The following is an 11,671-nucleotide window of genomic DNA, read 5'->3' as shown; positions in this document are numbered from 1 at the left end:
CCAGTGACAGGCTTTTAGTGTCCATCCACGCCTCAGTTTTTCCTCCAGAGGCCGTTGGAATCAAAACAAACACACAAACAAAACGACGTGCAATGCTTTCGGTTGTTCTTTACGTAGGATGCTTAGTTATTGCAGCATAAAGTGGTTTTAGTCAAATTATCGGGGGGCTAAATTTTTCAAGCTGTTACGTAGTTTCTTCATATGGACAACACAGAAAGCTTTTGAACTCATTTTGTGGTTACTCTAAATTGTGAACTGAAAAATAATGTCTACATGTTTTTAATAAGAAGGTACAGATTAGGAATATTAGGGACGACTTTCTTCTGCTTAATATCTTTGTCACCTAAAAAGAAATCATCGTATCATAAACCCTGAAAGTTACTTATTAGAATTTGACCTATATTTTTAAGCCATTTTTCTCTTTCTCTTGTGGCTGAAGTCGGATTACAGATAAGGCGCATGGGAATCTGGGCTCATTAAAAACACGGGTTTCTTTTCTTTTTACTGCCCTTTTTTCTTCTCTTTCTTCTTTCGTTATACCCTCTCCCTTTTAGGGATTAATTTTTTTTTTTTTTTTGATTTGTCAAATGTCATACATTTGCCTGGTTTAAATGAAAAAGATGTATGAAGAGGAACACTCGGAGGAGCCTCACGTATATGCCAACCCGCTTCAGCCGCGCCACCTCGCTCCGCTTCGCATCCCAATGCTGCTTTAGAAAGTGTGTGTATAGACTGCATTTCCCCATCTTCCGTAATTGTTAGCGATCTCTAGACTACACTCAGTTTTTGCGGTCTGAGTTTTCATTTTATACATGTCAGAGTGGAAACGTTAGGCAGTGACCAAGAGTCAGGACCCTCGAGTCAGACAGAGTTGGCTTGATCCCCAGCCTCTCCGTGCCTCAGTTTCCCTCTCTGCAAAATGCGGGTGACAGGAGTCCACATCTCGCAGGGTTGCTTTGGTTATTAAGTGAGGTAATTTCTAGCCGTGCGTAGAGGTCCGGCATACATCATGAGCCAGTGTATCCTGAACACAGTGGTCTTTCATCGAGGAGAGAGAACAGCTTTGACCTTGAGGCGATACTGGCAACGCTGGAGATGATTTCAGTTGCCACGCACAGGGGAGCATGGGCGTGAGTGGCGCCGAGCGGGTAGGAGACAGAGATGCTGCTGAGCACCTTACGATACTCAGGACAGACACCGGTTCCCGTCCCCCGCCCCCCAGCCCCAGCAAAGGACCCGGTGGCCGAAAACATCAACAGCGCTATTCGGATGATAACAAGAAGAATTATTTTCATAAAATATAAAAAATGAATGAAAAAGTAATAATTCCAACAACTAAATGGAGACTTGTTTCTGTTTTTATAAAATTTTAGCTCACTAAAAATAAATACTCAGTAAAAGCACAATGATTTCCTTTTCTTGACTCGTGTGTTTATCTCTGTTAAAGAAGATAATGTGACCACTTTCCACCTGAAAAAAGCCACGACAGTGTCCTACTGTGTCTCTCAGACTGGGCCGACATGGGAATATTATTCTGAGTATTTCCTCTATTAAACACGTGACTCGTTTAGAAAATACTTCCTCTCTGTAGAAAAGTAACTTTGAAAACAAGCTGGTTGCACAAAATCCTCTTTAAATTTGAAAGGAAGAGAAGTATGCGTGGGATAAAGAACAGAGGATTAACTCTTCATTTCTTCACAAAGTCACCATCATACTTTCCTGAAGCCAATCACTTAGCAAAAAGGCCAACAATTAATAAATGTTATTTCTCGACTCCATAGACATAGGCAGAACAATGATAACTTCTCACGCAACACACTATAGTTCAGTATTTTTAAACAATTGTTTCAACTCTTTTTTTTTTAATATTTTTTTCTACATATCCTGAAAATTAGAAAATGATATTCATTTTTAAGGGGAAAAGATTGACGTCCTTATCAAAGATCGATTTCTCTGAAGTGACCAGGATTAATAAAATGGGCCGGGACAATCTGATCATTGGTGCAAAAACATTAGAATTCACATTTCAGAGTAAATGAAGACTCTTTTGAAGACCGAAAACCACTGCATGATGCAGTCTTCGCGTTGCTGGGAGCGAACTGTCATTTGCTGTCAGTGTCCAGGAAACTGCATTTCCAAGGGATACCATTTTGGACTCAGATCTGGGCTCAAGAGTCTGGCTTTCTAAAGTCCAGCTGTATGGCCTTGAGCCAGTGACATAAACTGCTTTGAGCTCGGATTTGTTCATGTGCAATATGGAGAATGCCCTACTACACCTATCGTAATATGATTCAGTAACTTAACCAAAACATCTAGCACGGAAACACGCATATAGTAGGTGCTCGGATAAATGTCAGTTGTTTTCCTACATCGAAACATAAATATGCTATAATTACGACTTATAATACAGAGATTGAGATATATTACACCCCATTTCAGCATCCTCAAATCAATAGAAAATGGACGGTGCAGTTGATGGGATATGGTCCAACCTCTGATAAGGAGCCTACCCTAGTTCACTAGCTACTGTCAGAAACCGTATATAGAAATGTCAAACCTGGAGTTGGCAGAACAAGCCAGAGAAAGAAATCACCCTAGAAAACCGACATTCTGTAGAGAATTTCCAAAGCAATCCCTTCTAACAACCTCCTGTAGACACATTTTGTGTATATGTCACAGAAATAATATGCCATTTTCATTAGCGTCATCGATCCCCTAGATTTTTGAGAAAGCTCTATCTATAATTTATTCTCATTTCTTTCTTCCAAATCCCTAGCAACACTCTCACTGCGTCCGTTAATTTTATCGCTTCATGCAGCTTGCAGAATCGTGACTTTTAGGAGAGAGACCGACTGATTCGTGAATAAAAGATTTCACACTTCCTGTAATTCTGGGACCTTAGGATTCCTTACAAGTCACTTTATCCACATTGTTCCCCAGCAGGTGGGAGACGGGAAGTGGCTGTCTTGGGACCTCCCTCCTGGCTGGGAAGAGGTGGGCCCAGGGAGTCCTGAATCACAGGCGTGTCACCCGAGGGGCACAGAATTGAGACAGGAAATAGGTTGAGGGGTGTCTGTGAGTGTGTGACTGAGTGTCCGTGTGTGCATCCTCCCCCCTGGGGAGTGCGGTGAGTGGGTGGCAGTGGGGAGGGGCACAGAATTGAGACAGGAAATAGGTTGAGGGGCGTCTGTGGGGTGACTGAGTGTCTGTGTGTGCATCCTCCCCCCTGTGGGGTGTGGTGAGTGGGTGGCAGTGGGGGCTGCACGGAGAGCGTCCCCTCCGTGAATCCTCCCGCAGCAACCGAGGGGCAGCCCTGTTCCGCGTTGAGTTTTGACACCCCCAAATTCACGTGTTGCAGTCCTGAGCCCCAATACCCTGGGATGTGGTCCTATTTGGAGACAAGGCTCAGGGGAGATTTAGTTACAAAATGGTTTGGAAATTCATATGAGATATAAATATCGATGTGTGGGAAATGGTTAAATGGATGAGTGCCTTTTATCATCGTGATAAACATGTTTGAACTAATTGTTTTCCTATAAAGCAAACACACCAATCGCCATTTCAAAATCATGATATTTGAATAGAGATCTAAATAATTAAATTGTTAAAACGTTTTATGAGCTATCCTACACACGCAGGCACTATAGCAGCTGCGATGTCCTTGTTTTGGTGATTTTCGTAATTTTATTTTTATTTCCTATAAAGTTGGCATCACACTTTGGAGGTCAAAGGGCTTCTGATTAAAATAGAGCTGTCTGCCCCCACCCCACCCTGTCAAGTAAGAATTGCCAAGGAGAGGGGGTGGGCTATTTCATCATTTAATTAGCTCTGTCAGATAATTTCTATTTACTCCTGTGCTTGAGAATATTGGATTTTAGAGATTGAAAGATGGCCTATGAAAATATAGACCTCATATGATGTCACTCATTATTTTATCCCAAATTTAAGTCGGTCACAGTGTGCCCTCTCGGGGAGTTTTCCAAGCTTGGGGGTGCTGCCCTTGTCCCACATGCCTGCTCCACGCCTCCCTGGGGACCGCCCCGGTCCTGGGCGACCCCTCGCTCTGAATGCTCCCCAGTCTGTCTGTCCGTGCAGAACCGTCAGACTCTGTGCTTATAAAGTCCAGTGCAGCCAGCTGTCCCGAGAAAACAGCTGTCTGAAAATATTTCCCCTGCCATAGTGTGTCTATTAGATGTTTTGTTTTTTTTTTTCCAGGCACAAATCTCAGTTTATTTTTATTCTGGTTGTAATTTTATGCGAAGTTTCTTTTCACATACCTAGTCAAGGGTAGAAAGGGACTGAAAAATCAGAACTAATCGCTCTTTGACCCGTCCTAGAGTAAGTGTGACGGCGGCGAGGGGAGTGAGCGCGATCTAGTGGGAGCCTCTGGGACGCAAGGTCACCCTCGATTTCGGAACAGCCTGCGAGCTGCCTGCCACCCAAGCGTCCTGTTTTCCAATCCATGCGACGTCTGTTTGGAAAGAGTTCTCTGCTCAGCTTCCCAAGGCAGCAGGGCCAAGATGCCCCTGTCTCAGAGGCTGGCCGAGTGCAGGTGACCTTCTGTGGGCACCCACAAGGAGAACGGCTGGAATGGCGCGTTGCCTGGTGGCCGGCGCCTCCGCCTCCACCTGGCTTTGGGGGGCCGAGGAGCACGGCCGCTTCCTGTCGTGAGTGGTTTGACGGAATCCTTTGCAAACGCTTCTCTGTCTTCCCGTGTAACTGCAAATGATTTGGACGTAACAATAATATAAACGAGTATTTCTATTCCAAAAACAAGAAGTCATGGCGTTTGAAGACGTTAGAGGATGTTTCCAGAACACGATGTGGGGTACGCCGGTGGGAGACCCCGGGAGGCCTTCGGGGGTGACTGAGTTGCGTGGCACCACGGGGGCTGGATGGAGGACCCTCACAGGCCGACGCGGGCATAGGAGACAGACGGGTGCCTGGGTGCCGGAGGGAGACCAGGAACACGACAGGGTCCGAGAAGGACCACTGGCGGCAGGATGTGACCAGCCCCCGTCACCCTGGGGGGGTCTCAGCTTGGGCCAGGTTTGCGCTCGGGCTGACCAGCTTCTTCTTCATTTGAAAATGCAGCTGCCCACAACCGGCAGGTGGCTCGGCCAGAGGGGACCACATCTACTCCGTGCTTGTTTGGGGTCCTGAGAGAGGAACCCGCTTCCCCAGGACCCTCACTGGGCAGCGCAGGTCAGGGATCCACGCCGGGGCCACTGTCCCCAGGGTGGAAGGTGGAGCTCCGTGGGGACTGCGGACCCCAGCCCCGTCACATGGAGCCCGGGGGCTTACGGGAGACGGTGGAAGGTGGAGCTCCGTGGGGACTGCGGACCCCGTCACATGGAGCCCGGGGGCTCACGGGAGATGCCCCTGTGGACTGTCACTGGAGTAACCTAAGCGACGCTACTGAGTTGCGTCTCCAGCTGATTCTAGGTGATTAGATTGTGTCCAAAGCACTGTGACTTCTCGTCACTGGCAAGAGCACCCGAGTTCCGTTTACACCCGAAGTTATTCAATTCCTCATCAGATTAAGCTATTAGATGTTCAGAAGGAATTAGAATAAAATGTCCAACGATCATAAAACACTCACAGGCCCGTAACATTTCTTCTGTCCTTTTTCCTGGAATGTCCTTGCTTTGCCTGTGAAGATGCCATTTGACAGGTGAGGAACCAGCCTGTCTATAGATTTGTTGGCCATAGGTTGAGAGGAGCATGGATCTTCTAGGATCCTGAGTTATACACACTTCCTGGCGCCACTGACCGAGCTGGCACGAGGCTGGCAGTTCACGTACAACAAGACACTTGATCGAATCACGCCCCTGCGAAGAGCGCTCGGACCCATTTTACAGAGGAGGCGCTGAGTCTCAGGACACCCGGGTGGGCGGCCTGGCAGAACGCCTGGCGCGGGGCCTGAGGCTCAGCTGCTGTTTCTGCAGCTTCCTCTGGTCACCTGTGCTCCGGGAGCAGTAACCACACCTGCCTGATTCAGGGCCCGCCCAGCATCCGGCGTGAAGCCCGCGGAGGGGTGTGGCATGCGGGGCCGAGGGCGCGTGCTGGAGGCGGGTGCCATCCCAGCCGCACCCCAGCATCCCGGCGGCGCCCGCGGGGGTCTGGAGCCAGGGCTGAGCGGGGAGGCAGGTGACAGTCGTGTCACAGAGACTTGGAAAGAAGTCACGTAAGCTGCCCGGCGCCGGGGAAGAGGACAGGCCCGGATGCGGCGAGGGAGGTCGTTATGATGGAGAGCGAAGGAGTACGGCGTGCCCGTGCCCGTGACCGCGGACGCCGGTGAGTCCGCACCAAAGACTGGTTTGACTTTCGAATGTGCCTCTGGCGTTTAAGTACGTAATTGTATCTCGAATAACAGTTGACCGGGTAACTTAAAACTCGACTCACCGAAATCCTCGGGCCGGCAAAAGCTGCGTTTCAGCATCTTCAACTAAAGATTAGGTGACCGAGTTTCATCAAAGCTCAATCCAGACTGGCTTCGGAATGTTCTAGAATGTTTCCTCATTCCTTGCATAGAGGTGTTGCCTGACAGCCCATATCAGAATATGGATGTGTATTTCATTCTATGCAATTTTATCAGTTTTCTGCAAATTTATCAAGAAATGAGAACGCGATTATCCCTTTTCTTTACAAAACAAAACAACTCCTTGACAACAACTCTAAATAATGACCTGATTTATTTTAATAGGCTCTGCTCCCATTTGATATAGATTCTATAAAAAATATGACAATATGACTATATTCAAACATTTTCAATGTCGTACTAATTAAAAATAATCTTTAGTCTTAAAGATAAATAAAGCCGCTAGAAATATCTAACTTAAACATTCACACAAAATAGAGAGGCTTGTCCAGATTATTTGAGAAGACTTAGTGGGAGAGGCTGCTGGACGAAGCTATCAAACAACATAACAGTCACCTGCTCTTAATTATCCCTCGGTCCAGCAAGAATTAATGACTTCCGAGGACAGAAATACAAAGTGAGGTGCAGCATCCGCCATGAATGAATTCGTGTCCTCCAAGACACCCACGTCAAAGCCCCGCCTCATAACTGTCCCAAGAGGCAGGGTCTTGAGGAGGCGACTGAGGTTAAACGAGGTCGTACGGTGGGGCTCTAATCTGACAGGACAGTGGTTTTAAGAGAACAGAAGTAGACAGATTTCACCTTGTCTAGCACTGACGCAGGCAGGAAGGCGGTCGTCTGCAGGCCGGAGGAGGGGCGCCAGCCCCCCGACCCCAGCCCTGATCTCGGAGTCCAGCGTCCAGGGCTGGGAAGTCGCTGTGTGTGCTGAAGCCGCCCAGTCCCTTGCACCTGGTCACAGCCGCCAGAGCAGACGAAGACAGTGTCCTTGCTGACAGCCAGCGTCTGTGCTCTAGAGTGTTCTACAATGGCAGAGCTGCCACCCCCGTATTGCGTGTCCCTGCATTTCTGTCACCTGAGGAATGGGGCCCAAGAAACACATATTACCCGGCCTTTCCGGTCATCGTGGCATTTCAGATTTGCCCTGCTGGGAAAACAGCACAGTCGCAGCTTTTTAGTTTTAAATCATTAGCCGATGTGTTCTATTTATCAACCCCAGAAGGTAGCTTTGCTTCCGAAAAATAATATTAATGTTTCGTTTTGTTTTGAATTAAGGCCGGTGTGGAGATTGCCACAAATGGTTAATCTCACACTGCTTTGAGACACCCAGCAAATTATCGCGTGTGTAAATTGTCTCAGTGCTGATATTCCCTTTCTCATGAACCCCGCGGTGATCACCACACGCACCGAGGATCGTAATGAGAAATGAATTTTTCTTTATCTTCATGGAAAATCCTATTACGTGTAATTGGATAAAACCAGGAACAAACGATCAATCATTCCTCGTTTGGGCTCAGGTTTACATTTAGATCATTAGGCTTTTAAGATGGCTTCGCTTCTGCTTCTCCGATTTGAGCAGTGGGTGCGCGGATAATCAGGTGCTTGGTCAAGAGGCTGCAGACTTCCTGGGGTGGCCTCACGTGATGGGAGGGCCGGGGAGGGGGGCGGCTCAGGCCCCTCCTGTAAGAGCACGCATCCCTTTCGCGAAGGCTCTGCCCTGGTGACCTGATCGCCCCTGAGGCCCCGCCCCCTGACACCATCCTTAACACCGTGGGGCCTTGGACTTGAGCCCATGAATTCGGGAGGCGCACAGGCACGCAGGCCGCAGCAGATTTAATTGCAGAGATTACATTTTAAAGCGCTGCGGCTTCTTCACTCTTGTGTGTCTCTCTCTGACTCTGATGGGAGCCAGCTACGTGTCATGGGCTGTCCCGTGGAGCCCAGGCGGTGAGCCAATGATGTTCGCAGCTAAACGCTACTGAGGCCCTGCACCCCGCCAACAGCCACTGCCCCACGGAGCTGGGGAGCGCGCTCTCTCCCGGGCCGTCTCTGAGGTCAGTGCGCGTCCACGCCACACTAGCAGCCTAGCGACAGAAGGGATCCTATCTCCTGCCTGGAATCCTGCCGCTCAGACATTTTGATAATAAGTGTTTGAAGTCACTACGTGTTGGGATAATTTGGGATAATCTGTTACGCAGCTTAGATAACTAATCCAGGTTTTGATTAGGACGAGACTTGGGAGAGTTTTTCATGTGTGTTTCTTGTGGTTGGGATTCATTAACCTTCTGCGAGTTCATAGTTTTTTATCAAATTACACATCTGTGGTTCATAGTTTTTATTGAATGTTCACTATGTGCGGCCAATATTCTTCACATACTATTTCCCTCTTTCTCCCTTCCTGAAAGACTCCAATTATACCCATATTGGTCTGTTCGTCCCACAGATGGATGAGATTCTGTTCGTTTTTTAAATCCTGTTCTCACCCCTCCCACCACCAGTGTCTTGTCTTAAATAGTTTCCAGTACTGTCCCCTCAAGTTCATGATGGTTTTGTTTTGTAATTTCTAGCGTGCCGTTAACCACATCTAGAGTGCTTTCTATCCGAGACATTGCAGCTTCTGTTCTGTCCCTAAATGTTCAATTTCAGTGTTTTTTTTTTTTTTAAATGTTTCCTATGCCTCTACTTAGTATTTGGGCATATGACAGGTCATCATAATAATTACTTTAATGCTTTTGTCACCTAATTCCGACATGGGGACAGTTCTGGGTTAGTACACACTGACTTTTCTCCGCTCTTTGCATGCCTGCTGAGTATTGTTCTAGATGCCAGGCTTTGGGAACTTTACCTCGTTGGATTTTGGATAATTTTGTACTTCTATGAATATTGAGCTTTGCTCTCGGATGCAGTTAAGGTGCCTGAACACAGTTCATCGCTTTTGGTTCTACCACTAAGATTTGCCGGCTGGGTTTCGTCTAGGGCTGATCGTCCCCTGCTCCCTGAGTGCCCGCCCCAGCACCCCGGGAGTTCCGGGGTTTCTGGCTTTGGCTCCCAGATCCAGCAGAGCTCCCGGCTCCCTGCAGAAGCTGGGCTCCAGCTTCTGCTCTCTGTTTGGTTGGCTCCCGTCCTTGGTTTCCTGGCAGAGATGTACTGATAAGGTACTAGTGAGTACTCAGGAGAGACTGTCGCACACCCCCGGAGCACCTTCTCTGTGGAGTCTCCCCGCTTTCGTTACTCCGCCCTGCAAAGTCTCCACTTGTTCTTCCAGGACACCTAGCTCTGTGTTCAAGAGGTGATGTTTTTAAAGGTCAAAAATTACAGTGTTGCTCACCATATACTACTCTTTAGGACTGATTACAGAATGACCAAAGGCCTTTTGTGTTTTATTTACTTATTTATTTATTTTAGGCGAGGCAACCCTCGATTGACCTCACAGATTGCAAGGAGACTTTGTCAGCTTACAACCCCTTTATTTTTTAAGTCTACAGCACCAGGTCTTCCTGGGTGGTCTCCCATCCAGGTACTAACCAGGCCCGACCCTGCTTAGCCTCCGGGATCGGACGGGATCAGGCTCGTTCAGTGTGGCGTGGCCGTAGACCCCAGGCTTTTCTTAAGTTCTCATGTTATAAAACATATGTGTTCTTATTTAGTCTGTTATTATTTTCAGAGACAAAAATAGAATACCTTTAATTACCTTCCCACGCTACAGAATGGCCGAGGCTGTCCGCGTGGACGCACATGGCTGATTCGCCGAGGGTTCCATGTACGTTCCTGCTTTTCGTTAGTTTTTTTGTGGGAACAAAAATAACTTACTGAGAAATTTGTTGAAATTGGGTATTTGGGCTCTGGAATGTATGAAGTTAGATTAATTTTGATAAAAGAATCAAATTCAGTTATTCATCAAAAATATAGGAAATTAATATAAGCATTTAATTTGTGGTTGTATGAAGTTAGATTAATTTTGATAAAAGAATCATATAAATTCAGTTATTCATCAAAAAAATAGGAAATTAATATAAGCGTTTAATTTGTGGTACACACACACACACACACACACACACACACACACACACGGTACCACTCTGCTTTGCTAAGATTTATGCTACATTCTGTTGAATTTCGTTATTTGAAACTCCCACACTAGTAGATGAAGTCATTCTCATAGCAGATTCTTCTTTTCTTATCTTTACTCCAAATATTTGTATTTTTACTATTTTACTTAGTTTAAAAATATTTTGGAGTATATATTACAGAAAAATTAAAGGTATATGTAAAACCTTGATAAGACATTGATCTTTATTATATTAACCTTTTCCAAACTGTAAGGTTCAGCTGTGCCCATCTATCAATGTCTAACTTAATAGATCCAATCACTGGTTCTAAGTTTATTTTAATTAGAACTCTAAGCCAGGTCATTGCATTAACACTTACATTTGTTCTTTGTTTAAATATTCCTTAAATGATAAAACTCTCAAGGTATGTCTTGAGGGTCTGGGCCACTAAATTGCTTTAATGGATATTATATCACAGAGAAACAGTAAATCATAAGCGAAACTTATGGGACACGGAACATTATACAAATATTTGAGGAACTCGTATGAAATATAATACTATCTCATGGATCTAAAAATCATGCGTTAGACTTAAACCAAACTTCAGGTGCATCTTGACGGCCTCGCTCTTGAAGTGGGTGGGCTCAGAGTCCCTGAATTGTTTGCACCAAGCCAGGCCAGTGCAGTGGAGAGATCGAACATCTTTAATCACCAGGATAATGTAAATGGGACCTTAAAAACCTCATTTACCCCTTTCTCTCCAAAGCAGGAGGGCACCAGCCACACATAAATGACACGGGAGCCCCGTGTCACTCCCTGGGATGCTGAGACACGGGCCCCTCTCCAGAGTGTGGCCCAGCTGTTGCCGGGCGCTGAGGACATGGCATCTCTGGATTCCCGCTGGCCTCTCCCACTCAGAGCAACACACTTGTGCTCCTTGGGCCATTGGTTTTGACGTCGACTTTCAAGTCTCCAATCAAGTACTCAGTTCAAGCCACCTCCCCAGACGCACATCCATACCAATCTGCCATCTCGCCCCCTCCGCCCCTCCCCCTCCTCCTTCTGTCTCCTGTCGCTCTGCTTTTCCTGCTTCTGTGACTCTACTTTGGTCCGTGCCCCATCATCGGAGGACTGTGAGCAGGCGAAGTGAAGGACGTAACGAACGGTGGGCTCCGGCACGCGGAACGGGAAGCTGCACGCACACGGCACCTGGGCGACGGAGCAGAAGCACCGATTCCGAGGT

General features: G+C 47.0%; 1 pseudogene; it reads right to left on the bottom strand.

Moving 5' to 3' along the window:
* Positions 1–9,855: 9,855 nt before the first annotated feature.
* LOC112484098 lies at positions 9,856–9,974 on the bottom strand (annotated as a pseudogene).
* Between the last annotated feature and the right edge of the window lie 1,697 nt (positions 9,975–11,671).

Source organism: Pteropus alecto, unplaced genomic scaffold, assembly GCF_000325575.1.
Source record: "Pteropus alecto unplaced genomic scaffold, ASM32557v1 scaffold137, whole genome shotgun sequence".
NCBI lineage: Eukaryota > Metazoa > Chordata > Mammalia > Chiroptera > Pteropodidae > Pteropus > Pteropus alecto.
This window is presented reverse-complemented; position numbering and strand designations above follow the sequence as displayed.